This window comes from Bufo bufo, chromosome 8 (assembly GCF_905171765.1).
Source record: "Bufo bufo chromosome 8, aBufBuf1.1, whole genome shotgun sequence".
NCBI classification, from domain to species: domain Eukaryota; kingdom Metazoa; phylum Chordata; class Amphibia; order Anura; family Bufonidae; genus Bufo; species Bufo bufo.
The window spans coordinates 10,797,586-10,809,820 of NC_053396.1; the positions used below are offsets into that span (position 1 = coordinate 10,797,586).

A 12,235-nucleotide genomic window follows, 5' to 3' on the forward strand; every position below is an offset into this window, starting at 1 on the left:
ACACTGGAATCGGCTCATCATTGGGGGATTATATAGAGCTAACAACCCCTGTATAGTAAATTCTTCTTGTAAGCAGACTTTTTGTTTTCCCTATTAGTGCATTTTGAGTTAAAAGGCTTCTCTCAGCAGGAATAACTGTATTAAATCAGGCATACTAACTGATAGGGTTCATCCTGCTGATTAAAATGCTCCCTATTTTGTGAAAATCGGTTGTGGCGTTCCCGAAGAAGAAGTGCTTTCATTCTTTCTGCAAATGAGGGCTTTACTGTACCAAAGGCGGGGCCTGACCACTCCAGGCCCTGAAGCTCTCATTTGCATAAACAATAAACAATAAAAGTCCTTTTCCTCGGGAACGCCACAACCGATTTTCACAAGACAGGTATCATTTTAATCAGCAAGATCAACGCTACCAGGCAGTATGACCTGTTTAATAGTTTTAATGGCCCCTTGGCTTCCATGGCTGGTCTTCTATTAGCCTATGAGGACCATTCCTAGTCTGCATATTCAAGAAAAGACAGAAGCTCCATTGGCACAATCGTCGTTACTGCTAGAATCCATATTTATTCAGGACTATCAAAAGATTTCACATGGAGATTTACATATGATCGTTCCGGCATCTCAGACATGTTGCTTGTAGTAATGGCCGTCCTCTAGTCACAGCCAAACTGAGAAAGGGAAAACCTGGAATGAAAATACAGATATAGCGGTTCTATTTATAGGACTGGATCGGCAATCTGGCAATCTAATAGGTGGCACCCTTCCTGAAATTATTATATTATATATATACATATTATCCAAGTAATATAGTCGTCCATAGTGCTGCCACCAACACTATACAGTCAGGTCCATAAATATTGGGACATCAACACAATTCTAACATTTTTGGCTCTATACACCACCACAATGGATTTGAAATGAAACGAACAAGATGTGCTTTACCTGCAGACTGTCAGCTTTAATTTGAGGGTATTTATATCCAAATCAGGTGAACGGTGTAGGAATCACAACAGTTTGCACATGTGCCTCCCACTTGTTAAGGGACCAAAAGTAATGGGACATCATAATAATCATAAATAAAACTTTAACTTTTTAATACTTGGTTGCAAATCCTTTGCAGTCAATTACAGCCTGAAGTCTGAAACGCATAGACATCACCAGACGCTGGGTTTCATCCCTGGTGATGCTCTGCCAGGCCTCTACTGCAACTGTCTTCAGTTCCTGCTTGTTCTTGGGGCATATTCAGGTCCGGTGATTGACTTGGCCATTGCATAACATTCCACTTCTTTCCCTTAAAAAACTCTTTGGTTGCTTTTGCAGTATGCTTTAGGTCATTGTCCATATGCACTGTGATGCGCGGTCCAATGCGTTCTGAAGCATTTGGATGAATATGAGCAGATAATATTGCCCGAACCACTTCAGAATTCATCCTGCTGCTTTTGTCAGCAGTCACATCATCAATAAATACAGGTTCTTTTCAAAAAATTAGCATATTGTGATAAAGTTCATTATTTTCTGTAATGTACTGATAAACATTAGACTTTCATATATTTTAGATTCATTACACACAACTGAAGTAGTTCAAGCCTTTTCTTGTTTAATATTGATGATTTTGGCATACAGCTCATGAAAACCCCAAATTCCTATCTCAAAAAATTAGCATATCATGAAAAGGTTCTCTAAACGAGCTATTAACCTAATCATCTGAATCAACTAATTAACTCTAAATACCTGCAAAAGATTCCTGAGGCTTTTAAAAACTCCCAGCCTGGTTCATTACTCAAAACCGCAATCATGGGTAAGACTGCCGACCTGACTGCTGTCCAGAAGGCCATCATTGACACCCTCAAGCAAGAGGGTAAGACACAGAAAGAAATTTCTGAACGAATAGGCTGTTCCCAGAGTGCTGTATAAAGGCACCTCAGTGGGAAGTCTGTGGGAAGGAAAAAGTGTGGCAGAAAACGCTGCACAACGAGAAGAGGTGACCGGACCCTGAGGAAGATTGTGGAGAAGGACCGATTCCAGACCTTGGGGGACCTGCGAAAGCAGTGGACTGAGTCTGGAGTAGAAATATCCAGAGCCACCGTGTACAGGCGTGTGCAGGAAATGGGCTACAGGTGCCGCATTCCCCAGGTCAAGCCACTTTTGAACCAGAAACAGCGGCAGAAGCGCCTGACCTGGGCTACAGAGAAGCAGCACTGGACTGTTGCTCAGTGGTCCAAAGTACTTTTTTCGGATGAAAGCAAATTTTGCATGTCATCCGGAAATCAAGGTGCCAGAGTCTGGAGGAAGACTGGGGAGAGGGAAATGCCAAAATGCCTGAAGTTCAGTTTCAAGTATCCACAGTCAGTGATGGTCTGGGGTGCCATGTCAGCTGCTGGTGTTGGTCCACTGTGTTTTATCAAGGGCAGGGTCAATGCAGCTAGCTATCAGGAGATTTTGGAGCACTTCATGCTTCCATCTGCTGAAAAGCTTTATGGAGATGAAGATGTCATTTTTCAGCACGACCTGGCACCTGCTCACAGTGCCAAAACCACTGGTAAATGGTTTACTGACCATGGTATTACTGTGCTCAATTGGCCTGCCAATTCTCCTGACCTGAACCCCATAGAGAATCTGTGGGATATTGGGAAGAGAAAGTTAAGAGACGCAAGACCCAACACTCTGGATGAGCTTAAGGCCGCTATGGAAGCATCCTGGGCCTCCATAACACCTCAGCAGTGCCACAGGCTGATTGCCTCCATGCCACGCCGCATTGAAGCAGTCATTTCTGCTAAAGGATTCCCCACCAAGTATTGAGTGCATAACTGAACTTAATTATTTGAAGGTTGACTTTTTTTGTATTAAAAACACTTTTCTTTTATTGGTCGGATGAAATATGCTAATTTTTTGAGATAGGAATTTTGGGTTTTCATGAGCTGTATGCCAAAATCATCAATATTAAAACAAGAAAAGGCTTGAACTACTTCAGTTGTGTGTAATGAATCTAAAATATATGAAAGTCTAATGTTTATCAGTACATTACAGAAAATAATGAACTTTATCACAATATGCTAATTTTTTTAAAAGAACCTGTACAAGAGAACCAGTTCCATTGGCAGCCATACATGCCCACGCCAGGACACTACCACCACCATGCTTCACTGATGAGGTGGTATGCTTAGGATTATGAGCAGTTCCTTTCCTTCTCCATACTCTTCTCTTCCCATCACTCTGGTACAAGTTGATCTTGGTCTCATCTGTCCATAGGATGTTGTTCCAGAACTGTGAAGGCTTTTTTAGATGTCGTTTGGCAAACTCTCATTTGGCCTTCCTGTTTTTGAGGCTCATCAATGGTTTACATCTTGTGGTGAACCCTCTGTATTCACTCTGGTGAAGTCTTCTCCTGATTGTTGACTTTGACACACATACACCTACCTCCTGGAGAGTGTTCCTGATCTGGCCAACTGTTGTGAAGGGTGTTTTCTTCACCAGGGAAAGAATTCTTCAGTCTTCCACCACAGTTGTTTTCCGTGGTCTTCCGGGTCTTTTGGTGTTGCTGAGCTCACCGGGTCGTTCCTTCTTTTTAAGAATGCTCCAAACAGTTGTTTTGGCCGCGCCTAATGTTTTTGCTATCTCTCTGATGGGTTTGTGGTGTTTTTTCAGCCTAATGATGGCTTCACTGATCGTGACAGCTCTTTGGATCTCATCTTGAGAGTTGACAGCAACAGATTCCAAATGCAAATAGCAGACGTGAAATGACCTCTGGAGCTTTTATCTGCTCATTGTAATTGGGATAATGAGGGAATAACACACACCTGGCCATGGAACAGCTGAGAAGACAATTGTCCCATTACTTTTGGTTCCTTAACAAGTGGGAGGCACATATGCAAACTGTTGTAATTCCTGCACCGTTCACCTGATTTGGATGTAAATACCCTCAAATTAAAGCTGACAGTCTGCAGGTAAAGCACATCATGTTTGTTTCATTTGAAATCCATTGTGGTGGTGTATAGAGACAAAAATGTTAGAATTGTATTGATGTCCCAATATTTATGGACCTGACTGTATATTATAATAATATTGTGTACAGTAAGTAGTGCTCAAATAGCGGTAATATTCTCATTGGCGCCCCCTTCGGCAGGAATGGCGGATGTGCCCCGCGCAACTTTCATATAGCTGGCCCTAGGCCCTGCTTGACTTAAGGAGGTGGACCCATGATGGTGGCCAATCAGACAGGTCAGAACAGTCAGGTGACTCCAGAGTTGGCAGACCTCAACGTCTCCGGAGATAATTTTGGTACAGCACAGCACCAGGACCCGACTCTATCTCGAGCCTGGGACAATTTAGTAGTGGTTGAAGGTGAGCCGCAACAACCGGGGGCCAAGTCTATGTTCACTCGTTTTGTGGTTCAACAGGAGATGCTGTACCGAGTAAATCAACTACGGGGTGAACATATTGAACAGCTGGTGGGGCCCAAGGCGTATCGCAAACTCGTGTTCGATTTAGCCCACCAACATGTTTTTGGGGGACACCTGGGCCAGCATAAAACACAGGACCGGATTCTACAGCGGTTTTACTGGCCCAGTGTGTTCAGAGAGGTAGAAGAGTATCATAAGTCTTGCCCAACCTACCAGATAACCAGCCCCCAGCCACATTTTCGTAGTCCTCTGGTCCCTCTCCCGATTATTGAGGTTCCATTCGAGCGGATGATTATGGATCTCATAGGCCCAGTACCAAAATCAGCTAGAGGGCACCAGCACATCCTGGTCATCCTCGACTACGCCACGCGATACCCAGAGGGGGTGCCACTGCGTCATACGTCAGCTAAACTCATAGCTAAGGAGTTAATGGAAATGTTTTCTCGAGTGGGTCTGCCTAAGGAGGTTCTAACTGACCAAGGGACCCCGTTTATATCCAAGGTCATGAGGGAACTCTGTAAGTTGCTCCACATAAAACAGTTACGGACATCCGTGTATCATCCGCAAACGGATGGCCTGGTAGAGAGGTTTAACCAGACGTTAAAAAATATGTTGAAAAGAGTGGTGTCTAAGGATGGGAGGGACTGGGACCTTCTTCTGCCCTATCTTATGTTTGCAGTGCGAGAGGTGCCCCAGGCCTCTACCGGGTTCTCGCCCTTCGAACTGCTATACGGCAGACACCCTCGCAATTTGTTGGATGTCGCCAAAGAGGCGGAACAACAAACCACACCGCACGAAAGTGTTGCTGAGTTCGTCACCCAGATGCAGGGACGGATGGAAACAGTGTTACCTCTGGTTAGGGAGCATATGGAGGCAGCGCAGCGAGCCCAGAGTAGGGTCTATAATCAGCAGGCTCGGGTCCAAAACTTTAACCCTGGTGATCGGGTGTTGGTTCTGGTACCGACTGTAGACAGTAAGTTCCTAGCTAGGTGGCAGGGGCCCTACGAGGTACTTGAAAAAATTGGAGATGTAAACTACAATGTACACCAGCCAGGGCGGCGAAAGCCGCAGCAGGTGTACCATGTGAATCTGCTCAAACTGTAAGATGGAGAAACAGCCACTGATTCTTGAATGCTGTTTCTGAGACTGTCATTCTGTTTTCTGCCACAAGAGGCTGCTGTTTCCCCACACAGCTAAGTTACTGCCGGATCTAGATATGTAAAACAGATGATGACTCATGCTGTGTGCCAGAGAGAGAGGAGATGGTGACATGAGGAGTCATGTTTGTGCAGAGGCTGATGACAGGATCCAGTGCCATCCTCAGGTCTGTGGGACTTGGAGCGGTCAAAGTCACTGTCAGAAGCGACTGATGCCTGTCAGCAATGCAGATGTTGTCAAGGAAGAAAGGATCAGTTCCCGGAAGGTCAGTTGGACCGTGGAATGTGGTTACAGACCCTGTGAGGCCTCATGGTGGATGGAAGGACCTGCAAGTTGGTGTAAGTACCCATCGGATAAGGACCAGGCCAGGCTCAGCGATCCAGAAGGCTTCCCAGAGAGAGAGAGAGGACTGGGTCCCGGAAGGCTGGAAGAGCCGTGGAACAGTTGGAGTTACCAGGAGAGGTGGAGTTGCTCAGCTTGGAGAAGAAGAAGTCCGCCATTTTGTGAGCTGCATGAGAGAACCGTGTGGATCCGGATTCTGTTCGCAGGAATGAGTATCGGCGTCAGGAAGCTGATCGGAACAGAGGGTCAGAGTGCAGGTTCTGCAGGGTCACATGTTGTGGCAGTGACTTGCTGTCTGTCTGGAGCAACCAGTAAACACAGGACATACCCAGGTCATTGACTTAGCGGCACGGTTATTGACTTATAGGTAGGGATGAGCGAACCCGAACTGTATAGTTCGGGTTCGTACCGAATTTTGGGGTGTCCGTGACACGAACCCGAACATTTTCATAAAAGTCCGGGTTCGGGTTCGGTGTTCGGCGCTTTCTTGGCGCTTTTTGAAAGGCTGCAAAGCAGCCAATTAACAAGCGTCATACTACTTGCCCCAAGAGGCCATCACAGCCATGCCTACTATTGGCATGGCTGTGATTGGCCAGTGCAGCATGTGACCCAGCCTCTATTTAAGCTGGAGTCACGTAGCGCCGCACGTCACTCTGCTATGATCAGTGTAGGGAGAGGCTGCAGCTGCTGTTAGGGCGAGATTAGACAGTGATTAACTCTGCAAAAACACTTAATTCAGTGATCGATCTACAGCTGTGGATCATTGAACTGTTGCTATTTAATTGCTCACTGTTTTTAGGCTGCCCAGAGCGTTTTTATGTCACTTTTTTCTTGGGTGATCGGCGGCCATTTTGTGTCTTGTGGTGCGCCAGCACAAGCTACCACCAAGTCCATTTAACCATCAATAGTGTGGTTATTTTTTTGCTATATCCTACATCAGGGGCTTGGCTGTGCTTGCTATTTTATTGAGGGGTAAAATACAATTGGCCAAAATAGCAGTACCCTAAATCTGGTGTTTCAGCTGTGGCTAGCCAATTGTAATACTGTCTGCTGTCTGCCGAAGCACAGTTTTTGTTCTGGGTTGAATACAATTCCCAACTTAGCAATCCCCTAAATAATTTTTTTCTGTTGTATCAGGCCAAGTTTAAATTGATCCATAAAAGGGTATATTAGATTGAAGGTGCGTATAGTGTCATCCTCAATAACTTCACGCGCTACCGTGCATTTCCAAGTTTAAATAATTCTGTCCGTAAACGTATACCTGTCACCCAGCGCCTAAATAATAGGCCTAAAATTTATATTCAGCTAAATCTGTGTTTATTGCTGAGGCTGGTCAATTCATTTAGTGTCTGCCGAAGCACAGTTTTTGTTCTGGGTTGAATACAATTCCCAACTTAGCAATTCCCTAAATCAGTGGTTTCTGCTGTATCAGGCCAAGTTTAAATCTATCCATAAAAGGGTATATTAGATTGAAGGTGCGGATAGGGTCATCCTCAATAACTTCACACGCTACCATGCATCTCCAAGTCTAATTCTGTCCGTAAACGTATACCGGTCATCCGGCGCCTAAATACTAGGCCTACAATTTATATTCAGCTAAATCTGTTGATACTGCTGTGGCTGGTCAATCTATTTAGTGTCTGCCAAAGCACAGTTTTTGTTCTGGGTTGAAATACAATTCCCAACTTAGAGCAGAAACCACAAATTTAGGGAATTACTATCAGGCCAAGATTAAATCTATCCATAAAAGGGTATATTAGATTGAAGGTGCGGATAGGGTCATCCTCAATAACTTCACGCGCTACCGTGCATTTCCAAGTTTAAATAATTCTGTCCGTAAACGTATACCTGTCACCCAGCGCCTAAATAATAGGCCTAAAATTAATATTCAGCTAAATCTGTCGTTACTGCTGTGCCTGTATTAGTGTAATACGGTACCTAAATAGATAGCCAGATAGTGTTAGGTGTCTGTAAAAAAAGGCCTGAATTTGAATTCAATACATTGGGCCAAATAATTTTTTTCTTATTGTGGTGAACGGTAACAATGAGGAAAACATCTAGTAAGGGACACGGACATGGTCGTGGTGGTGTTAGTGGACCCTCTGGTGCTGGGAGAGGACGTGGCCGTTCTGCCACAGCCACACGTCCTAGTGAACCAACTACCTCAGGTCCCAGTAGCCGCCAGAATTTACAGCAATATTTGGTGGGGCCCAATGCCTTTCTAAGGATGGTAAGGCCTGAGCAGGTACAGGCATTAGTCAATTGGGTGGCCGACAGTGGATCCAGCACGTTCACATTATCTCCCACCCAGTCTTCTGCAGAAAGCGCACAGATGGCGCATGAAAACCAAGCCCATCAGGGAAACTGTCTGAGCCTCAAGTTATGCAGCAGTCTCTTATGCTGTTTGAAGACTCTGCTGGCAGGGTTTCCCAAGGGCATCCACCTAGCCCTTCCCCAGGGGATAGAATGCACTAACGCACAACCAATTATGTTTCCTAATGATGAGGACATGGGAATACCACCTCTGCACGTCTCTGATGATGACGAAACACAGGTTCCAATTGCTGCGTCTTTCTGCAGTGTGCAGACTGAACAGGAGGTCAGGGAGGAAGACTGGGTGGAAGACGATGCAGGGGACGATGAGGTCCTAGACCCCACATGGAATGAAGGTCGTGCCACTGACTTTCAGAATTCGGAGGAAGAGGCAGTGGTGAGACCGAGCCAACAGCGTAGCAAAAGAGGGAGCAGTGGGCAAAAGCAGAACACCCGCCGCCAAGAAAGTCCGTCTGCTACTGGCCACCGCCATCTGGGACCCAGCACCCCAAAGGCAGCTTCAAGGAGTTCTCTGGCGTGGCAGTTCTTCAAACAATGTGCTGACGACAAGACCCGAGTGGTTTGCACGCTGTGCCATCAGAGCCTGAAGCGAGGCATTAACGTTCTGAACCTTAGCACAACCTGCATGACCAGGCACCTGCATGCAAAGCATGAACTGCAGTGGAGTAAACACCTTAAAAACAAGGAACTCACTCAGGCTCTCCCTGCTACCTCTTCTGCTGCTGCCGCCTCGGCCTCTTCCTCCGCCTCTGGAGGAACGTTGGCACCTGCCGCCCAGCAAACAGAGGATGTACTACCAACACCACCACCTCCGTCTCCAAGCATCTCAACCATGTCACACGGCAGCGTTCAGCTCTCCATCTCACAAACATTTGAGAGAAAGCGTAAATTCTCACCTAGCCACCCTCGATCCCTGGCCCTGAATGCCAGCATTTCTAAACTACTGGCCTATGAAATGCTGTCATTTAGGCTGGTGGACACACACAGCTTCAAACAGCTCATGTCACTTGCTGTCCCACAGTATGTTGTTCCCAGCCGCCACTACTTCTCCAAGAGAGCCGTGCCTTCCCTGCACAACCAAGTATCCGATAAAATCAAGTGTGCACTGCGCAACGCCATCTGTGGTAAGGTCCACCTAACCACAGATACGTGGACCAGTAAGCACGGCCAGGGACGCTATATCTCCCTAACTGCACACTGGGTAAATGTAGTGGCGGCTGGGCCCCAGGCGGAGAGCTGTTTGGCGCACGTCCTTCCGCCGCCAAGGATCGCAGGGCAACATTCTTTGCCTCCTGTCTCCTCCTCCTCCTACTCAGCTTCCTCCTCCTCTTCTTCCACCTGCTCATCCAGTCAGCCACACACCTTCACCACCAACTTCAGCACAGCCCGGGGTAAACGTCAGCAGGCCGTTCTGAAACTCATATGTTTGGGGGACAGGCCCCACACCGCACAGGAGTTGTGGCGGGGTATAGAACAACAGACCGACGAGTGGTTGTGTAGTGTACGGGGACTGTAATACCCGTCACTACCAAAGTGTCACTTGGTGTGCTGTCGTCCCTCCTTAGTTATGGAGAAGTTGGTATATGTCAGTTTTATAAAATGTCATGTAATGCAATGCTATGTGTTTCCCTGTTGCTGTGACACTTGCATGTACAGGCCTGCTAGGGGTGTCATTCCAGCTTCTAGTCGCTAGAGGGAGCTAGGGAGCCCTAGTTTATATAAGGCCCAGTCAGGGAAGTGAAGAGGAGACGGAGTCTAGTGTCTGTAATCTACAGTTGGAGATTAGACAATGTCAGAGACAAGTCCAGGCCTGAAGCCTGCTGTCCAGGAGAAGATTCCCTCCTGAATTCCCATATGCAGAAACAGGAATATCTTAGATAAAGAGCCTGAGGAAGCAGCTGAGAGAGACCTCTCTTTTGGCGTCACGAACAGGATACGCACGCTTTCTAGTGCAAGAAGCGTGAACTTTGTGCCTTATACAGTTGCCCTGTGACCAAAGTGACAAATTTCCTGTTTATTTAAAGTGGACTTTGTGGACTGAAAATCCTACCCAAAGTGTACCTAAAACCTCTAAAAAGCGCTGTGTAGTGTTGCGCTACCAAGAGGAAGAAAATCGCCGCATTGGAGTGTGGTTTTGTGGACTTTTTACAATCCTGCTTGCTGTCAGTGAATAGACAGTGTTTATACCCAAAGATGGCTGCTGGGCTTGCTGAAATAACTGCTGCGTCATCTTCATCCTGAAAAGGCGGGAAAAATTGGCGCCTTTCCGAGAAAAGAGCGGGAAGGAGTTCAAGGTCAGGCGCCACTGCTTATCTGGACATTTGCATGTCTGCCAGCATGGACACCGCCTTCCATATACTGGAATACCTGGGGGGCGGCCTCCCAGTGCAGTGGGAGGAGCTGGCTGCTGTAATTGACGCGACCCTATCGCTCTCCTCAGAAGGATCGAGCATGTTGGAAAGTGAGCATCATTGTGCTGCAATGTCTACGCCTAAAATACCGCAAGTGCCTGATGTTGGTGTAGAGCCAGAGGAGGCTCCACCGGCCTACTCTCCGGGACCAGAGACACCCGCCTGCCGCCCAAGGGAGAAAGAACCAGAGCCCTACTATGGCTCGTGGAGAGACTTTTTTCAGCCCTCGTTCAAGTGGTCATCACTTATGGCGGAGATCCGGGAGGCCGCTATAAAGCGGAATACGAAGACCAAAATCGTTTATGAAGAATTGACTAAAACAATCCATGAAAAGCATGCTAACACCCAACCCCGCCTGGAAAGGAGAAAGGGAGTGGTGCTGTCGTTCGACAAAACCCGTGGCTACGGGTTCATCCAGGACTATCTAACTGGCAGAGACCTCTATGTGAATCGAAGGTCTGTCAAAAGAGACTACCTCCCTTCTTATCAGCACAGCCTCCGTGAGGGAGAGGAAGTGGAGTACACCCCTGCCGAGAGCCTGCGAGGCCCTTATGCCACTGCCGTGACCCGTCCCAAACGAGCACCTGAGGACTGGGAGGCAGAAGAAGGAGAAGACTACTCTGGCTGCGAGCGGGAACCTGAACGCTCTCCAGAGCCGGCCCATCACGCCTTTCAGGAGCGGAGCTCCTTCATTGGGCCTAACGTCTTCTGGCAGCCAACCGTGTTGGAGAAATGGGTGAGCCCCTATCCTTCCCCCGAGCTGCCTCGTCGGGAGAAGACCATACAAGATATGGAAAACTTGAAAGGACTTCATGCTACCTTGGAGAACATCCGGAGGGGTCGGAGACCAGACGCATCGCCAGAACCTGCAGAGGCCGAGTCCGCGCCATCGGTGACTGTACCTGCGCCGGCGGCGCCAGCAGATGACAGCGACTCCGACACAGAGAGCATCAGTGAGCAGATTGTCCGGCTGGAGGAGAAGTTGCGGGAGCTGCGCAAGATCGCGACCGCTAGGATCCAGACTCCGCCAAAGAAGGACGAGGTAAGGGTGCCTGTCACCACCCGTAGACCACCTTCTGCTGCCACCGATCCGTCAGTGCCCCAAAGGAGACCCCCGGTTGCTGTGAATAGCCGCGCCGAGCCCACCGGACGGCTTGAGGCGGCGGTAACCACGCCATTCCATCCCACAATCCTTATGCCGGGACCGGTACGGTCCACCCAAGGGTTTACCCCTAGGCCCATGGGGCCAATACCTATTAGGGGCCCCTTCACCCTACAGCTGCCCCCCAATACAGTTATGTGGGCCCATCCTCCTGTAAAGGACTACTACAGACGATACTTGCCAGCGGAGCCGGGTGGTTATGAGATGCCACTGTGAATCAGCCTGCTAGGCCTTTGATTTATTTCACTGCAGAAGTTTGATGTTAACCCTTCCAGGACAGGAGTCCTATGTTTCTGGTCCTTTGTTGCGGCTGCCAGTTTGTCCACGGCTCAGTGGTAGGTGTTGACCACTGAAATCACAAAGTCAGCAAGGCCACGTTTGTTTCCAGGACCTCCTGCCTGCTTTTGCTACCCCACGCCAAGTTGTGCCTG

At 47.8% G+C, this 12,235-nt stretch overlaps 1 protein-coding gene across 2 annotated transcripts in view; it reads right to left on the reverse strand.

The window, feature by feature from the left end:
* Positions 1–549: 549 nt before the first annotated feature.
* LOC121009249 (properdin-like) overlaps positions 550–12,235 on the reverse strand; it is a 61,155-nt gene continuing 49,469 nt past the window's right edge. The window contains exon 10 of one of the 2 annotated variants that reach the window (XM_040442240.1): positions 550–665. The gene's annotated coding sequence lies outside the window, so the exon portion shown is untranslated. Of the gene's footprint in view, positions 682–12,235 lie in introns of both variants that reach the window. The other variant, XM_040442238.1, reaches the window with a different exon arrangement.